General features: G+C 35.4%; 1 long non-coding RNA gene across 6 annotated transcripts in view; it reads left to right on the forward strand.

Annotated features, from left to right (window-relative positions):
• LOC103882294 overlaps positions 1-23,364 on the forward strand; it is a 124,744-nt gene that overhangs the window by 90,346 nt on the left and 11,034 nt on the right. For all 6 annotated transcript variants that reach the window (XR_001900032.3, XR_001900034.3, XR_644053.4 and 3 more), the window contains 2 exons: positions 361-442; positions 15,310-15,458. This is a non-coding gene — a long non-coding RNA (uncharacterized LOC103882294). The remainder of the gene's footprint in view (positions 1-360; positions 443-15,309; positions 15,459-23,364) is intronic.

A 23,364-nucleotide genomic window follows, 5' to 3' on the forward strand; every position in this document is an offset into this window, starting at 1 on the left:
GTATGCTCTTTGAGTTGTTATAAACTTGTTATTGTTGGAATTTCACTCTGGGTAGCAGATATTTTAATGTCGATGAATCCCAAATGCAATTCTCTGGGCTATTTTTGAAGACTCTGGAACATTAGAAAGCAAAAAATATAAAGTTACCCAAAAAGTCAGCATTGCATCTGAATAGGTTCAAAACAAAATCAGTCCATATCTTGATGCCGTCTGCATTCTCTGAAAACACAATAACCACAAATGGTGCCAGAGGGAAAAGAGAAAGGACTTCTGTTGACTTCAAATAAAGGCGGTATCTGACAAAAGGGGAAGCAAATGATACCTTGATATGCCATTAACAAATGCCTTGTATATCTACAGCTGCTCTCTATGAGCACTTTGGAAATTAAAGGATTGCCAGCTTTTCCACTTTGGGACAAAAAACATTTGTGCTAAACAGCCGGTAAGTAAATGCAGTAAACATATTTTTACAGTGAATAGAATTGTTTTATATTTTGGGGACTGATTGTGAATTTCTACTGCTTCTTGATTAGCAAACATTTGGCAGTTCCCGAGTCTTTAGACATTAAAATGCCAACACAGATTTTTATTCTCAGACTGAGCTCCTATATTTTTTTCATTCCCCTAACAATTATCCTCAAAACATTTGAAAGCACTAAAATAAAACGTGTTCTGAAAACACATTCGGAAACGTTTTACCTGTGTGACTTTAATAAACATGTAAAAAAAAAAACCAAAAACTGGGTTGATATCTAACTTCCTTAGGGCAGAGATGAGAACACAGTACATACGTAATGACTGTTGAAACTGTTGGTGGGCATTTCCTAGGGCCTTGCCTTGGGACCATGGAAGGTTTTATTGCTGAACACCAAAGCTGGTAAAAACAGATGTTTGTGCAAAGTCTCTTGGGTGTATCTCTTAGTAGTAATGTTCTTGCTAATTTTAAAAATCAATAAACTTCTAATAGGTTTAAAAGTTCTCAGTAATGATTTTTATCTCTTTTTAAGAGTCATGTCCTTACACATTTTTGTGTTGTTACATTGAAATTATTGGAGGATTTTTCTTTTAAATGATCATTTTAAGTATCTTACACTTTAATCTTAAAATGGATTGGGAGATGGATTGTATTTGTTTTGCATTCATTCATTGATTATAATTTTTAGTTAACTAATTATATAGAAATGAATGTTTTAATCTGCCAACTTTATATAAAACTTGAAAATTCAGAAAAACAAGTAGGAAGAATGGCATAATTTTTACACTGGCTCACATCTTGGTTGCAGTGCAGGATTTTGCAGTCTTCTATGATTGAGTGTGTATGTGTTGTGTATATATATTTGTGCATGTGTGTGTATGTGATTTGTATGTGTGCATAAGTGGAGGTTGTGGTTTTATCATTACAATTAAAGTTTTAAATTAAAATGTAAAGGCATGTATTAGTTTTCTATTGCTTCTGTAACAAATTACTACAAATTTAATGGCTCAAAACAATACACATTATCTTATAGTCCTGGAGGTGACCAGTCTGAAATGAGTTTCACTGGGCTAAAACAAAGTGTTGATGGGATTGCATTGCTTCTAGGGGCTTTAAAAGAGAATCCTTTTTCTTTCCTTTTTCATATTCTAGGGCCACTTATTTGTATTCCTTGGTTTTTAAGGAATCTTCAAAACAAGCAACTACATCACTCTGTGACTTCTGTTTTCATCAGCACGTCTCTTTCTCAGACTCTGACTCCTCCTGCATCCCTCTGACAAGGACCCCTGTAATTACATTGGTCACATCTGGATAGAGGGCCATCATTCTGACTTCTACTGACATAAAATTCACTAAAATAAAATTCTTGCTACTCACCTCTCCCTTCAGTGAATCTTCCCATGATTTCTTATCTCCCCTGAATGCCAGTATTTTTATCCATATAGTTCGCCTGTTTGCTTAAGGAAATTATCCTTGAGTGTCCATGAAATTTATGCTGATGCAACTTGCCCAACCTTCCCCAACATGCCTACTTTATAAACTGTGGACTTTTCCTTGCCCACTTCCCCTGTGTGAGGTGGAAGCATTACTTCTAGAACAAACATCTTCCACCTGAATCTTTTTTTCTAATGGTGCTTCAATTCCCTGAAATGGAAGCACAACTTTCTCCCAGAGGTTTCATTTCTATAAGATGACATTCCACTCGAAGTAAATTATTTTCTACTTCTCCAAGTCAAGGTGCTGTAAGGAGATGCCTCATCCTTATTCCTTGATGCCTCTTCCACACCATTATTCTACAACCACCATCTAACAATCCCTCCTCCCCTGAAGTTGATGATATCTGGTGGTTGCTTTTTTCCCTCATTTTTGGCGTCATATGCTAGCTTCAAGTTCTCCTTATATTCTTCATTTAATGTATTATTTTATTTTTATGATTTGCAGGGATTATTCCTTAGACACTTTATTGTTCATACTACTATCGTCTACCAAACTAGCTTCAACTTCAACAGCAGTGGCCTCCTTTATCATCTTCCCATATTGTCCCTTACATATGGAAATATTTTTGAACCTTGAAATTACTTGGAAATGATGAGATGGAAAATGAACTCTAAAGTTATGCTTTGTGACTCTACCCTTCTTCCCTTCCAACTGTTCCCTTTCCCTTTATTCTTTCCTGACCTCGTTTTTCAATTTCACCTAATTCCCTGTCTCTAAACCTCTCTATTCCCTCCATCTTTTAACCTCTCCTGTAAGTCCTTATTTATATTCTGGAGCAGTGTTTCTGAAACTATCTGTGAGGTGAAGGACGAGTTTTTATTTCCCAACCCACTGTCAACTGATATTTTATTAAAATATAATAATCATGAATGTTACTTGAGAATTGAAAATAATAGACAAGTACATACAAAATGCAAACAATTTTTACTTTAAGAGCCAATAGATGTAAAATTTCAGTTACTATGATCAAAGCAAATAGAGTAGAATAAAATAATTATAAAAATCACACATAACACATTGAAAATGTGCTTGTAAATGACTAATATAGCCATTTTACTCATATTTATATGATATTCTTCAATCATAACCAATTGGAATTTCATTGATATTGCACTGAATTTATAGATTAAGTTGGTAAAAACTGATATATTGACAATACTGAGTTTTCCTGTCTGTGAACATGGAATATCTCTCCACTTATTTAGCTCTTCCTTGATTTATTTTATCAAAGTTTGTAGTTTTTCTCACATATTTTTTGTTTATATTATGTTAGATTTATACCTAAGTATTTCATTTTTAGCATGCTAATAAATATGGTGTTGTATTTTTATTTTTGAATTTCACTTATGCATTACTGATTTATAGGAAAGTAATTTACTTTTGTATACTAACCTTGTATTCTGCAACCTTGCTATAATCACTTACTAGTTCCAGTTTTTTGTTGTTTTGAATTTTATACATAGATCATGTCATCTATGAACAAAAAGTTTTATGTCTATACTCCTAATCTGTATACCTTTTTAAAGAAATTTTCCTGAGAAAAGCACACATAAGTCTAAAACCCACTGGCTTGCATGCTATATATCAGCATACTTTCTTAAATTTTCTCCTATATTTAGTCATTTTTATTCAAACACAGCATGACATTTAATCTACTTTGACTCTCTAATTACTTTACTCTTTTCTTTACTGATTTCTATTCCCTGCCTCCTGCTCCCAAATTTCTTTCTATTCTTTATTCTGTTCTTTAATGAGGTACTAATATGATGACTTTAATATGTACCCTCTGTGGGTAAATCAATATATTTAATTAGGACCTCCACCTTTCGTGATATCTTATTTTCAGTTCCTCTGGGCAACTCTTCTTATGTTTTTATCATCTTAATGAAAGTATAAACATCTGTTCGCCCAAGCCTGTTTATGTTAATTTTTTGTCTTATTTCACTGGTACCTCCATGTCCTCATTCAGCCAGGATAAGTATTTAGACCTGTGGATTTTTTTATTTTCTGTATAGGCAGAATTCTAAAATGATGCCTGTGATTCCTGCCCCGTGAGGTGCACAACTTTTTGTAATCTTCTCCTTTTTCATGCAAGTGAAACTTATAACTCACTTACAACCAGTAGAATATGGCAAAGGTGAAGGGAAAGCTTAGATGTAACTAAGGTCTTTAGTCAGTTAATTTTTAGTTAATAAAAAGATAGATTATCTTGGATTGGCCTGACCTAATCATGTGAGTCATTTAAAAGAGGCTCTAAGCCTTTGCCAAAATAAGACACAGGAAATAGCAGATACTCTCTCCCTTTCTGGCTTTGGAGAAGTAAGCTGCCATGAATTTTACAGCCAAACAGAAATGAATCCTATCAACAACCTGAGGAAGCTTGGAAGTGAATACTTCCCTAGTTGAACTTCCAGATGAGAATACATCCCAATCACCATTTTGATTACAGCTTTGTGAAACCTTGAGCAGAGTACTCAATAAAGCTGTGCCCAAACTTGTGACCTACAGAAACTTTGAGATAATAAATATGTTGTTTTAAGCCACTAAATTTGTGTTAATTTGTTATGCAGCAGTAGAAAACTAGAACACTCATTTCTTCCAATTTCCACATTTGCTCTTCAACCAATTTCTGTCTGCTCTCTCTATATAATATTTCTTACTCTCCTCTTTCACCTTCTCATCACTACCACTTTGGTTTATTAATTTTATTTTCTGTTACTAAAATGGCCTTTTGAATGATCTTCTTTCCTCTTCAGCTCACTCTAAGAACCACTAGAAACACTAATTATGCCATTCTAGCTGTAAGGAAAGATGGTCACCGTGGTCATAAAGTAGAGTGGTTGATCTAGTGGTCTTGGCAGAAGAGCATGATTAGATGAAATTTCCAGGGAAGAACTATTAGAACAGGTGCTGGAATGGAGATGGTAGGACCCTGAAGATAAGTTAAGGAATTGAGAAATCACTGTGATTTCTCACTGTTGCATAGGCTATTCAAGTAGATGCCAAAAATAAAATATGTTGGTTATTTTAATATTACAAATATAACAAGCAGAGAACAAATGAAATTTCTCATTTTATGTTGTTTCTCATGCCTTCTTTCACAAAAACTTAGTAGAAGTTCCCCTTTGGCCTTTTGAGAAGAAAGTTTTAAAAATGTGCATTTATGTAATAACTCAATATAAGTTACAAAAGTCATGTATTACAAAGTCCATGCAAAAAAAAATTGTTATCACACAAAAAATTCTGTAATTATCAAGCCTTCTAACCAAAAGTGAGTCAGTTATGCTCTTTTATACAGAAGCTGCTTTCTTCTAGGAAAAAGCAAATGCCAGGGTTAATCAAACCAGCATGGAAGTTAATTAGAACCCCAAGAACAAGCAGATGGGCTTAGCACCTTGGACACAAGAATATTTTGTTTCTAAAAATGACCTCAAAAGATTGCATAACAATCAAGTCCAGCACAAGTCAGAAGTGACTAATTAACTTTTCATTTTTCCCTTAGTAATTTAGTCCTGCTCTTTAAAAATATTTCTAAACTGAGAAATCCCCATTAGTTGCTGCATATTGGTTGTTCAAATGAGGGTAATGACCCTTTACTTGATTGTATATACCCATCATTTAGTTTATCTTTTGTATGTGCTTTATAAACAACTCTCAAACATGAAGCAACTTTAGTTAATAGCCTCATTAAATTTGAATGTAGATATAGAATTTTACAGACTGGAAAACTTTCTAACACCACATGGGAAATATTAAATATTTTCTTATCTACCTTGCAATTAAGGGAGAAATTGTGCTAACCTCTCCCCGAGACATTGTTGCTTCATCATCTCAAACCTCTGGAGGCTCACAGTGGCAATGGTTGGGAAGAGGGCAATACATCAAAGCACACTTTCTTATCAATAATTACTTTAATGTTTTTGGTTCTGCTCTCACCTTTTTTAGGTGAGAGATCTGCCCACTCAGTGGTTACCCAGGCTTAACCCTCATAAAAGAGAGGTTGGGGTCACCTCAGATGTTGCTTTGGCACTTTTTTTAATGTTTTGTGTTTGTTTGTTTCCTAGAGTCAGTCTACTGAGGTCCTACAATTCTCTTCACTGACCTGAACAAACTCGACTCTGCTTTTCCCTTAAATTTCTGTATAGAACCCAGACAACTGGTCTATACTTTCTGATGTTGATTTCCCCCATGCTTCTAAGTTTCTTATGACCTCTGGATTGTCCCTTTGGTTTTGCGTAACACCCCTACTTCCAAACTCTAGAGTAAAATTCCTGTGAAGACTGATACCTCAGAAGTGACTGCTTCACAGATAGACATCTCATTTTTTAATTGAGATTTCAACTATTTAACACTCACCGTGTTAACTCATTACACTCTCCTCCATTTGCTCATAAGCAACAAAACAATAACAAAAATGAGTGCTCACTGAGTGCTATAGAATGCAAACTATTAGAGATACAGAAATAATGAATAGGACTTCTGACCTTGAGTGGTTGGTAAATAAAACAGAAATGTAAAAAATGAAATAAACAATTAGGGTTACTGCCACTAGAGAAATAGATCACAGGCTACAGATTACTACTGGCCCTATGAAACAGGAAGACAGCACAGGTATAGCAAGGGACCTATTACATATAGGTAGAACGTTGTTGGAGGTAATGGTGAAAGTCAGTGCCCTGGGCTGCTCTGATGAATTGACACTCCCCTTCACTGTTTTGCTGACTAGACTTCAAGTACCCTCCACAAGGAACTAGAGAGGCCTTGTGGAACTGTGTCCCCCTTTTCTACTTGCATGAACTGTTTGCATTGCTTATTTGTGAGTTTTAGCAAAATAAACTGAATGCAGACAATGCCATGTCCAAGTAATCTTGCTTGGCAGTGTTTGAATTTCTATCAGATTTTCCCCCGATTACTTTATTCCTTCTCCCAGGTCAATCGCAGACAGGACACAGGAATCAAATGACAAAAAGTGTGAGTCTGAAGAACTAAAGCAAGACTGTTAGAAAACACTGGGCAGAGAGAGGTGGTTTTGTGCTTGTATGGAGAGAAATAGCTGGCAGGACTGAAAAGGTTTGCATGCACAGCATGGAAACTACTTAGGGGAAGAGTTTTCAATTGTGCTCCTTTCTCATAGTGTGACACTGGCTTGCATAGATACTCACTTCCTCCTCATTTTTGATAGAAAAGCAGCTGTGACTGTGTAGGGCCACTGGGGTCAGTAGGGTGACATCAGAGAGGCGTAAGACTCACATACTGGAAGACCAGCTTCTGAACAAGCCCTCATCCCCTCCCCTCCTGCCACCACCCTCACCCAGCTGTAAATAACCAAACAATGAAGGCAGGCTCTGGGAGAGAACTGTGTCATAGCAGAGGGTTCCCTGAAAGTCAGTGCTATCTGTTGGATCAGGGGCAGACTATGGCTCCTCAGCCTCTGCCCCGTGGTATATCTCTCCCACCTTTAATTAGGCCAGGAGCAGCACATGCTCTACCTTATGCACATTACCCGTGAGCTACTGGGTATGCTCAGGGAAGATGTGTTGATAAAAGGAGTCAGACTTTTGTGGGGCAGAGTCATGAAATAGGAGAGTCAATAGAATGGGCTAGATGAACCAGACTTAATGAAAGTATCAAATCAAGAATTAATAAAAACACTATCCTCTAATACTATAGAATAATAACAAAATGAGGGCAATGCAAGCCATTTTAAAGAAACACAAAGTAGAAAGCTTGGATGTAGAAAGAAAATAATTAAAACATTAAAAATGAATAATTATACCTGAAAATGAATAAATGAGAGTATCATGTCAAGCAACTCTCATGAAAAGAATTAGCAGAAATTAAGAGAGAGAAATTTGAAAAGCTAAGGTATGCAAAATTTAGTACTAGAAACAACAAAATCTAAATATTAGAATACAAAAGAGAAGATACTGGATGGAGAGGAAATTGCTGAATACATAATCATGCACAATTTTTCAGAACTAGAGCAAAATAAATAAATCATATTGAAGAAATTCTTAGTATGACAAATAGGATAAATAAGGAAACAGTTACATCTAGACATATTATAGTTAAAATAAAACATTTGCATCCAGACATATTATAATTAACATCAACTATATCAAGAATATTTCAAAAGCTTGTGGATAGAGCAGATCTTCCTAAAAGAAAAAGACTTAGATTGACTTTAGATTTCCCTTAATGACCCAAGAAACAAGAAGAGAGGTCACAATTGCAAAGGAAAAGAATTTAAACATGGGATTTTATTCCATTTTTTATTATTAAAGATTTGTGATAAACAAAAAGATAAAGAATAATAAACATACATCTATAAATTATGAAATAATAAATCATTACTTTTTTGTGGAAGTATTTTGCTTGCCCACAGCAATCAAATTCCTTCCGAGTATGTTGACTTTGATGGTCATCCTTCTATGCGTGTCTTTATATGTTTAGTTCTTGTGGATATATTTCTAGACAATATGTCATTTTTTGCATATTTTTAAAAAATAAATAAGCCAGGTATTTTGTTATCATTACTATCATTTCTTTGGTGACAGGGTTGTTTCTTTATCTGTATAAAATAACAGTCGTCAAAAAGTTACATGGAAAAATTAGGGTACTATTGCTTATCTTCTGATGCGGGCAGCTAAACAAAACTTATTTCCACTCTAGTTATTTCCAATAAACACTTTCTTAATATGCTGACAGAAACTCAGTAATAGATAAGTACAGTAGTTGCAATATCATTTATGGCCTTTACAATATAATTTTAGTCTTAAAATATATGTTGTTAGAATTATTTTTCACCACAGATAGTACTAGGAACTCTAAGTATTTTGCTAGACTCTAGTTTGAATATCACCCACTGATTGTGCAAAAGGTATAAATTGTATTTATTCACAATCATTGCTGAGTTAATGAAACTTTTATTCCAATATCATAGTTATAAAAACAGACACATAGACCAATGGAACAGAATAGGGAACCCAGAAACAAGCCCATACACCTACAGTGAACTCATTTTCAACAAAGATGCCAAGAATATATAGTCTCTGCAATAAATGGTGGTAGGAAAAAGACAGTCTGTTCAATAAATGGTGTTAGCAAAACTGAAAATCCATGTGCAGAAGAATAAAACTAGATGCTTATCGCTCGCCATATACAAAAATCAAATCAAAATGAATTAGAGAATGATGGTTTCCAGCTTCATCTATGTCCCTGCAAAAGATGTGGACTCATCCATTCTCAGCAAACTAACACAGGAACAGAAAACCAAACACCTCACATTCTCACTCATAAGCGGGAGTTGAACAATGAGAACACATGGACACAGGGAAGGGAACATCACACACCAGGGCCTGTCTAGCGGTGGAGGGCTAGGGGAGGGATAGCATTAGGAGAAATACCTAATGTGGATGAGGAGTTGATGGGTGCAGCAAACCACCACGGCACGTGTGTACCTATGTAACAAACCTGCACGTTCTGCACATGTACCCCAGAACTTAACGTATAATGAAAAAAAAAAAACCTAAAAAATGAATTAGAAACTTAAATCTAAGATCCCCAATTATGAAACTACTACAAGAAAACACTGAGGAAAATCTTCAGGTCTGGGGGAAAAATTCTTGAGCAATATCCCACAAGCACAGGCAACCAAAGCAAAACTGGATAAATGGGACCATATCAAGTTAAAAAGCTTCTCCACAGCAAAAGATACAATCAACATGAAGAGAAAACCTATGAAGTGGGAGAAAATATTTGCGGATAACCCATCTGACAAAGGACTAATAACCAGCATATATAAGGAACTCAAACAACTCCATAGGAAACAATCTATTAATCTCATTTAAAAATGGGCAAAAGATCTGAACAGACATTTCTCAAAAGAAGGCATACACATTTCAAACAGGCATCTGAAAAGGTGCTCAACATCACTGATCATCAAAACTACAATGAGATATTATCCCACCCCAGTTAAAATGTCTTATATCCAAAGACAGGCAATAACATATGCTGGTGAGTGTGTGGAGAAAAGGGAACCCTTGTGCACTATTGGTGGGAATTTAAATTAGTGTACCCTCTATGGAGAACAGTTTGGTGGTTCCTCAGAAAGCTAAAAATTGAGCTGCCATATGATACATCAATCCCACTGCTAGGTATATATCCAAAAGAAAGGAAATCAGTGTATCTAACAGATATCTGCAGTCCTGTTTGTTGCAGCACTGTTTACAATAGCTAGAATTTGGAAGCAACCTAAGTGTCCATCAGCAGAGGAATGGATAAAGAAAATGTGGTATATACAATGGAGTACTATTCAGCCATAAAAAGTGAATGAGATCCAGTCATTTGCAACAACATGGATGGAACTGGAGATCATTATGTTAAGTGAAATAAGCCAGGCACAGAAAGACGAACATTGCATGGTCACACTTATATGTGGAATCTAAAAATTAAAACAATTGAACTAATTGACATAGAGAGGAGAAGGGTGGCCACCAGAGGCTGGGAAGGTTATTGAGGGTTGTGGGGGAGGTGCAGATGGCTAACAGTTACCAAAAATAAATAGAAAGAATGAGGAAGATCTACTATTTGATAGCACAACAGGGTGACTATTGTCAGTAATAACTTAATTGCACATTTTAAAATAACTTAAAGAATGTAATTGGATTGTTTACAACTCAGTAGATAAATGCTTGAGGAGATGGATACCCCATTTTCCATGATGTGCTTATTTCACATTGAAAGCCTGTATCAAAATATCTCATGTACCCATAATTATATACACCTACCATGTACCCACAAAAAATTTTTAAAAATTTAAAATAAAAAATAAGATCTTATAAATATCAGTATTTACTTTTACAAAGGAAAAAGCCCATAAAACAAAATAAGATACCATGTACAATGGAATAAAATAATAAAATATTTTTATTGTGCTAATATATACATAGCATAAAATTTACTATATTGACCAATTTTAAGTGTACAGTTCAATATTGTTAAGTACACTTACGTTTTTGTGCAACCATCACTGCCATCCATCTCCACAACTTTTCATTTTCCCAAATGATTCTCAGTTTCTTCCTCTCCCCAGCCCTTGGCCACCACCATTCTACTTCCTGTCTCTGTTAATTTGACTACGCTAGGTACCTTGTATAAGTAGAATTGAACAATCTTTGTTTCTTTTTTTTTTTTTTTTTTTTGACTGGCTTATCTCACTTAACGTAATGTCTTCAAGGTTCATCCATGTTGTAGCATGTGTCACAATTTCCTTTTTTTGATCTGGAAAATATTATATTGTATATTTATATCACATTTTATTTATCCTTTTATTCATCAATGGACACTTGGATTGCTTTCACCTTTTGGCTATTGCGAATAATGCTGTTACGAACTGCATGTACAAATATGTCTTCAAGCCCCTGCTTTCAGTCCTTTTAGACATATACCCAGAAGTGAAATTGGTAAATCATATGTTTAATATTTTGAGCAAATGTCATACTGTTCTCCACAGTGGCTGCACTATTGTACATTTTCATCAGCAATGCACAAGGGTTCTAACTTCTCCACATACTCACCAACACTTGTTATTTTCTATTTTTTAAGTAATTGCCATTCTAATGTTTGTAAAGTAGTGTCTTATAATTTTGATTTTTATTTCCCTAATGATTAGAGATGCTAAGCATCTTTTCATGTACTTATTGGCCATTTGCTTATCTTCTTTTTTTTTTTTTTTTGAGACGGAGTCTCGCTCTGTCACCCAGGCTGGACTGCAGTGGCCGGATCTCAGCTCACTGCAAGCTCCACCTCCCGGGTTCACGCCATTCTCCTGCCTCAGCCTCCCGAGTAGCTGGGACTACAGGCGCCTGCCACCTCGCCCGGCTAAGTTTTTGTATTTTTTTTTTTAGTAGAGACGGGGTTTCACTGTGTTAGCCAGGATGGTCTCGATCTCCTGACCTCGTGATCCGCCCGTCTCGGCCTCCCAGAGTGCTGGGATTACAGGCTTGAGCCACCGCGCCCGGCCTTATCTTCTTTAGAGAAATGTCTACCCATGTTCTTTGCTCATTTTTTAAATTTTGTTTTGTTTTGTTTTTTGTTGTTGAGTTAGAGTTCTTTATATAGTCAAGATATTAATTTCTTATCAGATATATGCTTTGCTAATATTTACTTTTATTCTGTGGGTTGTCTTTTTATTCTGTTAGTATCCTTTGATCCATAAAAGCTTTTAATTTTAGTAAAGTCCAATTTATCTACTTTGATGCAAACCGACAGTTTCAAGAAGGAGGGTATGCCTCATCTTTGCAAGAGAAGTAACTATGAAAAAGTTTGAGTCTAGGTTTCATTGGAATGAGTTGGAATGGTGGGGCTTGGGGCAATGATAATTGTGAGTTCAGACCATAGCTTAGATGTTTAAAAGAAGGAAGGCAAAAGAGAGAATAGCAGGAAAAAGATATGAGATCACGGAAGCAAATTCTTCCTTCCTCTTCATCACCTTCCCTGTCTTCTCTCGATCCAGGTGCAATCATGAGTGCTGTAAAATAAAACTCCAGGCAACATTTCCATCTTTATGGAAAACTTTTTTCTTTTTATTATGAATAAGACCTGAGTATATTAATAGGGCTTGGAAAGAGATCAGGGAAAAGGGGAGGGTCAGAAGACAGAAGAAAGAGGGGAAAATTGTTTAGTGGGGTCCTAATCCAAAAGTGAGGGGTTGGAAGGACAATAAAGGCAACTGATTATTAGACCTGGCCAACGGGTAGGATTATCTTCTATTTCAAATGTAATAAACATAATGAATAGCTGGAGAAGGGAATAGAATATTTATGTGTGACAGAGGGAATTTAAAGAGATTCATATGGTAGAATTACTCTTATATCTCTGTGAATTAGGAAACAAAATCATCTGCCAAAGGTAAGGTGTTAGGTTAGGAGTTGGAAACAGAAATAAAAGTCTTGAATTACCAAAAAAATGGCATTTTCCCTTGTTTTGGAACAGAACCAGCTTTAGGATGTTGTGGTAAATTGCTGTATCTCAACTACCTGAACTGCCTTCCCTGTTGTAAATCTCTCTTTACAAGTAGAAACCGTGGCAAGCAACCTGTCACAGAATTCCAACTGAGTGCTAAATGCATTTTATTCTTTAAAACCTCCTCAATGATCACTAAACAGATGGCCTTCCACAGTTAGCTTCACCAGAACATCTTGCCAGGCCAAGCCTGTTTAGCTTCGAAGATGGCATAAGTCATAGCAGTTTTCACATCAGCCTGTTTCTCACTTGTAGGTATGTTCACCTACTAATTATTTATATGAGCCTAATAGCTTTTTAAGAAGCCAATTTAATGAAAACAAAATGTGACTGCTGATTTTCTTCTAATTTATTCTTTTGCTAAAAATATTACTTTTAAAATATAATTCTGATTACTTTCTTACTTAAAATGTATCCTAGGCTCCATATCCTAAGTTGGAATGAAGCCATTGCTTTTCATGATCCTCAGGTCATTCTCAGAGACTCTCAATGTATCTGCGTGACCTGGACCTCTGTCCACATCACAGTCCCATCCTGTGGTGAAGAGTCTTACTCTCAAACTCATGCTTCCCAGTTTTGTCTCAGAGCCTTCACGCAGACTACTCTCTGTACCTACATCACTCAGCTCCTTGCACGTTATCAATGCTAATTTGTACTCATGTTTCATGTCTCAGCTTTGATATCACTCTTTCCAAGGGCTTAAAACTCCTAGTATGTGCTCCCACAGTACCTTGGTTTTTTGCTTTACAATTGCCTCCATTTTTGCCATCTCCCTCTGCGTTTTTAGCCACAGAAGTCAATGGACCATATCTGAAGTATCACTGTTCCCTCTGTATACTTTATTATACATAGTGTCTGGCATACAGCATGAATTAAACCACGGTTTTACTATTTCCTGAATTTGAAAAGAGATTTTGTAGAAACAAATTGGAGTTTGGATAAATTATCCAATTTTGTTGCCCCTTTTACTAGCTATGTCGACTTGTAATATTATTTAAATTTCTTTGACCCTTGCTTTTCTTAGCTGTAAAACGAAGTTGTCTACCTACCTTCCTCATTGTTGTAAGAAGTAAATAATATATACGTCTAGTACAATTGATAGCACAAAACAGGGCAAAATAAATGATCAATTCTATCTTATTTTTTTCCAATTAAAACATGAATGCCAATATTGTTATCATGGTTTTACTCCTTTATTTCTCCTTTACTCATTGTATCAAGATGGCAGCACCAGTGCATTTGAAAAGAGCTACTTACACAATTAGTTGAGATAGAAATAACAACTAAAAATGGCTAACATTTATTAAGCAGTTACTCTGTGCTTGGCATTGTGCTAAGCAGTTTATACATACTATATTGCTAGTACTTATTTCTATCATTTTCTTCATAATATTTGGGATTATGAAGGATGTAGTCACTGCTTATCCTGCAGTCAGTGATGACAATGGAAGATGAGACAGAATCTTCTTAGTTATGTTGACATTCAGGTGGACATTCATTAGTGCATGCCCTTTTTTTTTTTTTGGTTCTGTATCCTTTTTGGAGTCTCAGTGCACAGTAAGAAGAGAAGAAACCTATGCAGAGAAATGGACTGACAGCTGCTCCCTTCTCACACTTTTTACCCACAAAATATGCCTATCTAAAGCTGTTGCCAATATGTCCTTTTCTTCTCAAACATATCACCAATTTCTGGGCCATTATTTTATTGGAAGTCCCATAAACACCCTGGACATTTTAATGTCACTAAGATTTCTCATTTTTGTTGTGTAGGGGGTGTGTGTGTATGTGTATACATATGTATATGTGTGTGTATTATACATACATATACATAAAATTTTCTGCTTGCTATTTTTCTCTTTTTTTCTTTCGTTTCTACTGTAGGTTTTCAGTTTTTTAAAGGCAGGAACTATGTTTTATTTGCATTAGTATTCTCAGAAACTAGTATTGTATCAGACACACAGTAGACTTCCCCAAATTATTGTTGAAAGAATACATTTTGAATAAATCATTCCCCTTTACTTGTATAATGTGTGTACACCCACATGAGTACTTTCTAGATAATTGATATGACTGTCACAATTTTGCTAAGACTTGTACTTAAAGAGTACTTGTATCTTATAGAGATTCACACAGATTAAGTAAAAGACACTGTGTGAGCAGTGATGACCCCTGTGGAAAATTGCTGCTTTGAGAACATCTGGGAAAACAAGGGATTTTCAAAATGGATAGGTTGTGCTTCTATGTTACAGATCAGATGGATGAACTAAAGTGAAACTAAGCGTGCTAAACATGATCTTGGCTTTTTATTCCAGACTTTGAACTAACCTTATTCTCCAACGTCAGTCAAAATAATTTTCTCAATTAAGGTCTGTCAACTAAACACGCAAAAAATGACCTTCATGGGATAGTCCTCAGGAAAAGCTAATAAATGATTGCAAAATGAGGCAAGGAAAAGCACTTGGTAAGTCTTGAATAATAAATCAGGACCTTTCTGTGTTAAGTCAAACTAAGAGGCATTTAATTTGGAATCTTCCAGTGTTTGGCTATCTGCTCAAGGAAAAAGCTTTGCAATAAATGTATATGTGAAAGAAAAGCTGACAGTTGAAAAACTAAAATGAAAAGTAATGACATAATGTTAGGAGATGCCTTCAAGGAGACAAGTTATCAGAAAGTTGCGATCTCAATTTAAAACATTTCTTTCTTTCTAATTGTTGTTCTGTGTACTGCTGCGGTATGATGAAATGGCCATAAACTTAGTGTGATAGGCTTGCAGAATAATTTAATTATAATTTAACATTTACTTTTATGCTATGCAATTACTTACATTGCTTTTTGCTGAAGACAATCCATTTAAGCAGCTGCACACAATGAAAAAAATAGCTGACAGGGTCAATTCTAAAGTTATACTAAGGTTTAGTTACATTCGTTTTCTACCCAGTGGACTTAACAAATTAGGCAACATGAGACTGGTTGAAACAAAATAGACAAGTATTCAGGAGCCCTTGATTCTACTCTAAACCAGCTCTTTGAATTTTGTAGTTTCTGTAATCTTTAATGGGGTAAGTGGCTTTTTAAAAAAAAATCTATAAACATTGTCGTTGTATGGTTGATATTTCTTTCATTCACTAACATTCTGTAAGAATGATACATGCTGATGTGGCTTGTTGAATCAAAGAAAGGCTGTGTCATTTATGAGCTTAAATTGATCTCCAAAGCCAGTCATCTGCATATATTGTGTGCCTATTCTAATGGGCAAGACTGGTCCATGATGTTAGACTTTTATTCTGTATTCTAGGTTTCTTTGTACTTTTTCTCTTCCTGGAAGTCTATATCACAAGTAATTTTTACATGAACACTTTTACTGCAAAATAATTGTTGTCTGGTTACAATGTTGATATGACCATTTGAAACATCACTTAAGACTTTTTTTGTTAAATACCATTTTCATGTTCACTCTTTGTGACTTCAGTATTAAAGATTCTATGTTAATTTTAAAATTAACAACCCATTAATTTTGACTTATGTAATTTAGAATTTGGGGTTATTCTGAAAGTAAGCAGGCTTTGCTAGAATTAGAAATTCCAAGTAAAGGGCATAATGTAGGGGCTGATGGTTTTAAAGCTTTCAGGAGACAGAATTCATTTAGTTTATTCTTAGAGTAGACTAACAGTTTTGTTTTAAATAGTTGTATTAAGATATAATTAACATAAAACTCACCCATTTACAGTGTACAATTTAAGTTTTCATTGTTGTTTTGTTTCTGGAGATAGGGAAGGTGGGAATGGTCTTCCTGCTTCTGCTGTTTTCTGTTTCCAAGGCATCATATTTTGGGGTAGCATTTTCCTGTACGCAATCACTAGAGTATTTATGAATTTAGTGTATAACAGAAGTTAACATTTCAGTTCAGCAAGAAATGATGTTTCTGTTTTGTTTCTGTTCTTTTTTTTGTTTTGTTTTTTTAGAGATGGGGTCCTCACTCTGTCACACAGCCTAGAGTGTAGTGGAATGATCAAGGTCACTGCAGCCTCAAATTCCTGGGCTAAGTGATCCCCATGCCTCAGCCTCTCAAGTAGCTAGGACTACAGATATGTGCCACCATGCAGGCTATTTAAAAAAAAAACAAAAACAAAAAAACCAAAACCAAACCAAAACAAAACAAAAAAACGTTTTGTAGAGATGGAGTCTTGTTATGTTGCTCAGGCTAGTCTCAAACTCCCAGTCTGAAATGATCCTCCTGCCTTGGCCTCTCAATGCACTGTGATTATAGGCCTGAACCACCAGCCCAGCCCCCAATGTAAAGTTTTAAGATTATTCACTTAGCTGTGTAGCTATCACCACAACCTAATTTTAGAACATTTTGGGAGTCCTAGCCAGAAAAATCAGGCAAGAGAAAAAACAAATGGTGTCAAAATATGAAAAGAACAAGTCAAACTATCTTTCTTCATGGATGATATGGTTCTATACCTAGAAAACCTTAAAGACTCCACCAAAGGGTTCCTTGAACTAATAGACAACTTCAGTAAAGTTTCAGGATACAAAACCAATGTCAAAATCACTAGCATTTCTATACACCAATAATATTCAAGCTGAGAGCCAAATCAAGAACTCATCCCATCTACAATAGCCACCAGAAAAATAAAATACCTAGGAATATATATCTATAACTAAGAAGATGAAAGATCTCTGCAAGAAAAACTACAAAACACTACTGAAAGACATCATAAATAGCACAAACAAACTGAAAAGCATTCCATGCTCATGGATTGGAAGAATCAAAATTGTGAAAATGGCCATGCTGTCCAAAGCAATCTATAGATTCAACACTATTCCTACCAAACTGAAAAATATTATTTTTTTCACAGTATTAAAAAACAACTATTCTAAAATTAATATGAAACCAAAAATGTGCTTGAATAGCCAAAGCAATCCTTGGCAAAACAACAAAGCCAGATGCATCACATTATCTGACTTCAAACTATACTTTAAGGCTACAGCAACCAAAACAGCATGATACTGGTAGAGAAACAGACACATAGACCAGTGAAACAGAATAGAGAATCAGGAAATAAGGTCACACACCTACAGCTATTTGATCTTCAACAAAGTCACCCAAAATAAGGAATGGCAAAAGGAATCCCTATTCAATAAATGGTGGTAGGATAGCTGACTAGTCATACGAAGAAAGATGAAATTGGACCCCTACATTTTATCATATATAAAAATTAACTCAAAATGAGTGATAAAATATTTAAATGTAAGACTTCAAACTATAGGGATCCTAGAAGAAAACCTAGGAAACACCATCATGAACACTGGGCTTGGGAAATAATTTATGACTAAGTTCTCAAAAGCAAATGCCACAAAACCAAAAATTGATACGTGAGACTTAATTAAACTAAAGAGCTTCTGCAGAGCAAGAGAAACTATCAACAGAGTAAACACAATGTACAGAATGGGAGAAAATATTCACAAAGTAGTCATCCAACAAAGGTCTGATACCCAGAATCTATAAGGAACTTAAATAATTAAACAAGCAAAAAACAAAACCCTGTTAAATAGTGGGCAAAGGATGTGAACACTTCTCAAAAGAAGACATACATGCAGCCAACAAACATATGAAAAAATACTCAACATCATGAATTAATGCAGGAACAGAAAGTCAGATACTGCATGTTCTCTCTTATAAGTGAGAGTTAAACATTGGGTACTCATGGACATAAAGATGGCAGCAATAGACACTAGGGACTACTAGATGAGGAGGGAAAGAGGAGGACAACGTTTGAAAACCTAACTATTGGATATTATGCTTACTAGCTGGGAAACAGAAATACTCATATTCCAAACCTCAGCATCACACAATATACCTATGTGACAAACCTGCACATGTATCCCCTAAATCTAAAATAAAAGTTGAAATTGCATTTTAAATTTTTTAAAAATTTAGTATTTATTTAAACAAGAGAATAAATATTTAGAAACTTTTCATCCCTTGTAAAAGAAACCCTATACCAAGATCCTTAAACAATCAATTCCCATCTCCTCTTCCCACTCCCACCCTCACTCCTAAACAAACCTTTATTGACTTTGGGTCTCTGTGGATTTGCTTATACGGAATTTCAAATAAATGGGACAACAAAATATGTGGCTTTTGTGATTTGATCCTTTTACTTAGCAAAATGCTTTCAAGGGTCAGTTATGCGGTAGCATGTGTCAATATTCATTTCTTTTTATTTCCAAATTATATACAATGTATAGATATTCTAAATTTTATCAATGTATAAATCAGTTGATTAACATTTGAATTGTTTCCAGTTTTTGACTATTAGGAAATATTGCTGTAAACATTGTTTATAGCTTTTTGTAAGAATCTATGTTTTCATTTAATCACCTGGGAGTAAACTCTCTGAGTCATATGGGTGACTTTGTGTATAACATTTTCAGGAATGACTAAACAGTTTGTCAAAGCAGCTGCACAATTTTGCATTTCCACCAGCAATGTATGAAGGTTCTGATTTCTCCACATCTTGTCCAATACTTGTAATTGTATTTTTAATGATCACCATTCACTGAGGATAAGGCAATATCCCTTTGTGGCTTTGATTTGCATATTCCTATGACTAACAATTTTGAGCATCTTTTCATAATACTTATTGGCCATTTGTATATATTATTTGGAGAAGTGTCTAAAGTCCTTTGTCCATTTAAAAAAATTGTATTGTTGGGCCAGGTGCCATGGCTCATGCCTGTAATCCCAGCACTTTGGGAAGCCGAGGTGGGTGGATCACTTGAGGTCAGGGGTTCAAGACCAGCCTGGTCAACATGGTGAAACCCTATCTCTACTAAAAATACAAAACATTAGCTGGGTGTGGTGGTGTGCACCTGTAATCCCAGCTACTTGGGAGGCTGAGGCAGGAGAATCGCTTGAACCTGGGAGGTAGAGGTTGCAGTGAGCCAAGATTGTGCCATTGCACTCCAGCCTAGGTGACAAGAACAAGACTCTGTCTCAAAAAATAATAATAATAATAATTTGTGTTGTCCTATTATTAAATTGTAGAAATGTCTTATATATTAAATTTGTTATTTTCCAGTTGTTTTGATGATAACCATGCCAGCTGATATGAAATGGTATTTCATTGTGGTTTTTTGGCATTTCTCTAATGACTAATGATGTTGACCATCTTTTCACCAGTTTATTGACCATTTATGTATCTTTGGAGAAATGCCTATTCAAATCTTTTGCCAATCCTTGGATTGGATTGTTTATTTGTTGTTGAGTTGTTGTTCTTTATATATTCTGGATAATAAGCTATTACGAGATATATGGTTTGCAAAAATTTTCTCTCATTCTGTTTGTTGTCTTTTCACTTTCTTGATAATTTCCTTTGAGACACAAAATTTCTAATTTTGATGAAGTCTAACTTATCTATGTTTTTCTTTTGTTGCTTATTTTTACTGTCATACCTAAGAATCAATTGTCAATTCCAAATTCATGAAGATTTACCGCCATGTTTAGGTTTTCATTCATTTTAAATTAATTTTTGTATATAATGTTGAGTAGAATTTCATTCAAATAACTTCAAATGACTTCATTGTTTTGAATGCAGACATTCAGTTGCTTCAGTATCACCTGTTGAAGAGACAATTCTTTCCCAATGGAAAGAAATCTCCACCCTTGTCAAATTCAGTTGGTAATACATGCATGGATTTATTTTTGGACTCTCAGTTCTATTCCATTTGTCTATATTTCTATATTTATATGCGTATGTCAATAGTGCACTGTTTTAATTATTGTGTGTATGTACCACTTGCATTGTAATATGGACCATTTACATTCCATGTTAATTTGAGAATCAATTTTTCTATTTCTGTACAAAAAGGCTGCTGAAATTTTGATAGGAATTGCATTTAATCTGTAGATTCCTTTGAGTAGTATTGAAATCTTAACAACATTAAGTTTTTCAGTTGACGAACATAGGTTATCTTTCCATTTATTCCTTTCGCAATGTTTTGCAGTTTTCAGTGTACAAGTCTTTCACCTCCTTGGTTCAATTTATTGTTAGGTGTTTTATTCTTTTAAATGCTATTGTAAATGAATTGCTTTCTTAATTTACTTTTCAGGTTTTTCATGGATGGTGTATAGAAACAACTGATTTTTGTGTGTTGATCTTACATTTTGTGACTTTGAGGGATTTATTTATTAGCTCTTGTAATTTCTGTGGATTCTTTTGGGATTTCCCCTATATAGGGTCAATTCTGTGAATAGACATAATTTTACTTCTTTTTTTCCAATTTGAATGCCTTTTGCTTTTTGTCTAATTGCTCTGGCTAAAACTTCCAATACAATGTTCAATAGCAGTGTTGAAAGCAGACATCCTTGTCTTGTTCTAGATTTTAAGGGGGAAAGTCTTTAGGTCTCTCAACATTGAGTATGTTAACTGTAGATTTTTCATAAGTGCCTCTTTATCATGTCAAGAAACTTACCTTTTAATACTGGTAAGGTTATAATTTTTTGCTTTCAACCATCGTATATTTTAAAGAACTTAGGAGAGGAAAAATTGTCTACACAGATAGTTACCATTTCTGTGGTTCTTTCATTCTTAAAGTTATCACTTTCCCTCTAGTATCACATTTCTTCTCTCTCAAGATACTCCTTTACCATTTTTTTGGAGCAGATATACTGTTAGCAAATTATCTTAGGGCTCCTGTATCTGAGAATGTGCTTTTCTTGCCTTTATTCTTACATATTGTTTTCTCTGAATATTGATAGTTCTTTTACTTTAAAAATATCATCCCAGTACCCTTGGACTCCATGGTTTCTAATGAGAAGTCCATTGTCATTTAAATCATTGTCTCCTATAAATCATATGTCATTTATTTCTGGCTTTAAGATTTCTTTGTTGTTAATTTTCAGAAATTTGATTGTGATATTTCTGGGCATGGATTTATTTGTGTTTATTTTAGTTGAGGTTAGCTGAGCTTCTTGAATCTGCAAGTTTATGTACTTAACCAAATTCAGTTACATTTTTAGCCATGATTTCTTTGCTTTTTCCCCTACGTTTTGTTTTCTTCTTTCTTCTGGCACTATAACCAAACACATATTACCCCAGTTGCTGTTGTCTGACAGATCATGAACTTCTGTTTAATTTTTTCAATTATTTTTCTTTTTATTGTTCTGAGTGGATAATTTCTACTAAACTGTCTTCAATTCACTGACTCTCTGTCTTCTTTACTCTGCTATTGGATCTTTCCAGGAAATTTTTGTTTTAGTTTTTGTACCCCAGCCTTGAGGGACCTTACCTGTGGTAATAGATCTCCACTGAATTGGTCAAGCCAGTTTCTCCAGAGGAACTGCTCGTAAAAAGGTACACCTCAATCTTTCTTCTTTTTTTTCTTGGGACGGAGTCTCGCTCTGTCTCCCAGGCTGGAGTGCAGTGGTGATCACGGCTCACTGCAAGCTCCACCTCCTGGGTTCACATCATTCTCCTGCCTCAGCCTCCGGAGTAGCTGGGACTACAGGCGCCCACCACCACGCCCGGCTAATTTTTTATATTTTTGGTAGAGACAGGGTTTCACCATGTTAGCCAGGATGGTCTCGATCTCCTGACCTCATGATCCGCCTGCCTTGGCCTCCCAAAGTGCTAGGATTACAGGCGTAAGCCACTGCGTCTGGCCTCACCTTTACTTCTTGAAGCTTGACTATAATAGCTTCTTTAAAGTTTTTTCAGTTAATTCTAACATCTGGATCATGACAGGATTGGCATCTGTTGATTCCTGCTTCTACTTATGCTGACTAGTTTTGGATTGCATTTTGGATACTTAATATACTGTGTTATGAGACTCTGGGTCTTATATAATTCTTACGGAGATTATTGAAAAGAGAGAGAGAGAGATGTTCATAGACTTGGAGATTTAAGCTAAAAGTACCAAACCACTTTCTGTAAGCAAAGGTTCTACGTGGGTTCAGTTTTCAGAGTTTGCAGTGTTGTTTGGCTGTCTCCCATGTGTTGCCATTCAGAAGCCACAGTCTGAGACCTTGGGGATGGCCTACCTATCAGTTCTCAGAGTCTTTCGTTAGGCTTATATTCATGCTTATGTAGCTCGTAGGGGAGACCCACAATTCAGACACAACTTTATGGAATTGCTTTCTTGAATTCTCTGCTCTTTACAGTCTTTGTGACACTTTTTGGTTCTGAAAGGCCCTGTTTCTGCTCTTCTGTCTAGAAGGATAGGGCTTTAGTTTTCCCTCTCTGCTGTGAACATTCCACAACTGTGTCTGCCACTGAAGCTAAGTAGCAGGTTATAGAGAGAAAGAAAGAATGGGGATGTTCCCTCACATTCTTAGGACCACGGCCTCTCTTGCCAGAGGG

This window comes from Papio anubis, chromosome 2 (assembly GCF_008728515.1).
Source record: "Papio anubis isolate 15944 chromosome 2, Panubis1.0, whole genome shotgun sequence".
Lineage (NCBI taxonomy): Eukaryota > Metazoa > Chordata > Mammalia > Primates > Cercopithecidae > Papio > Papio anubis.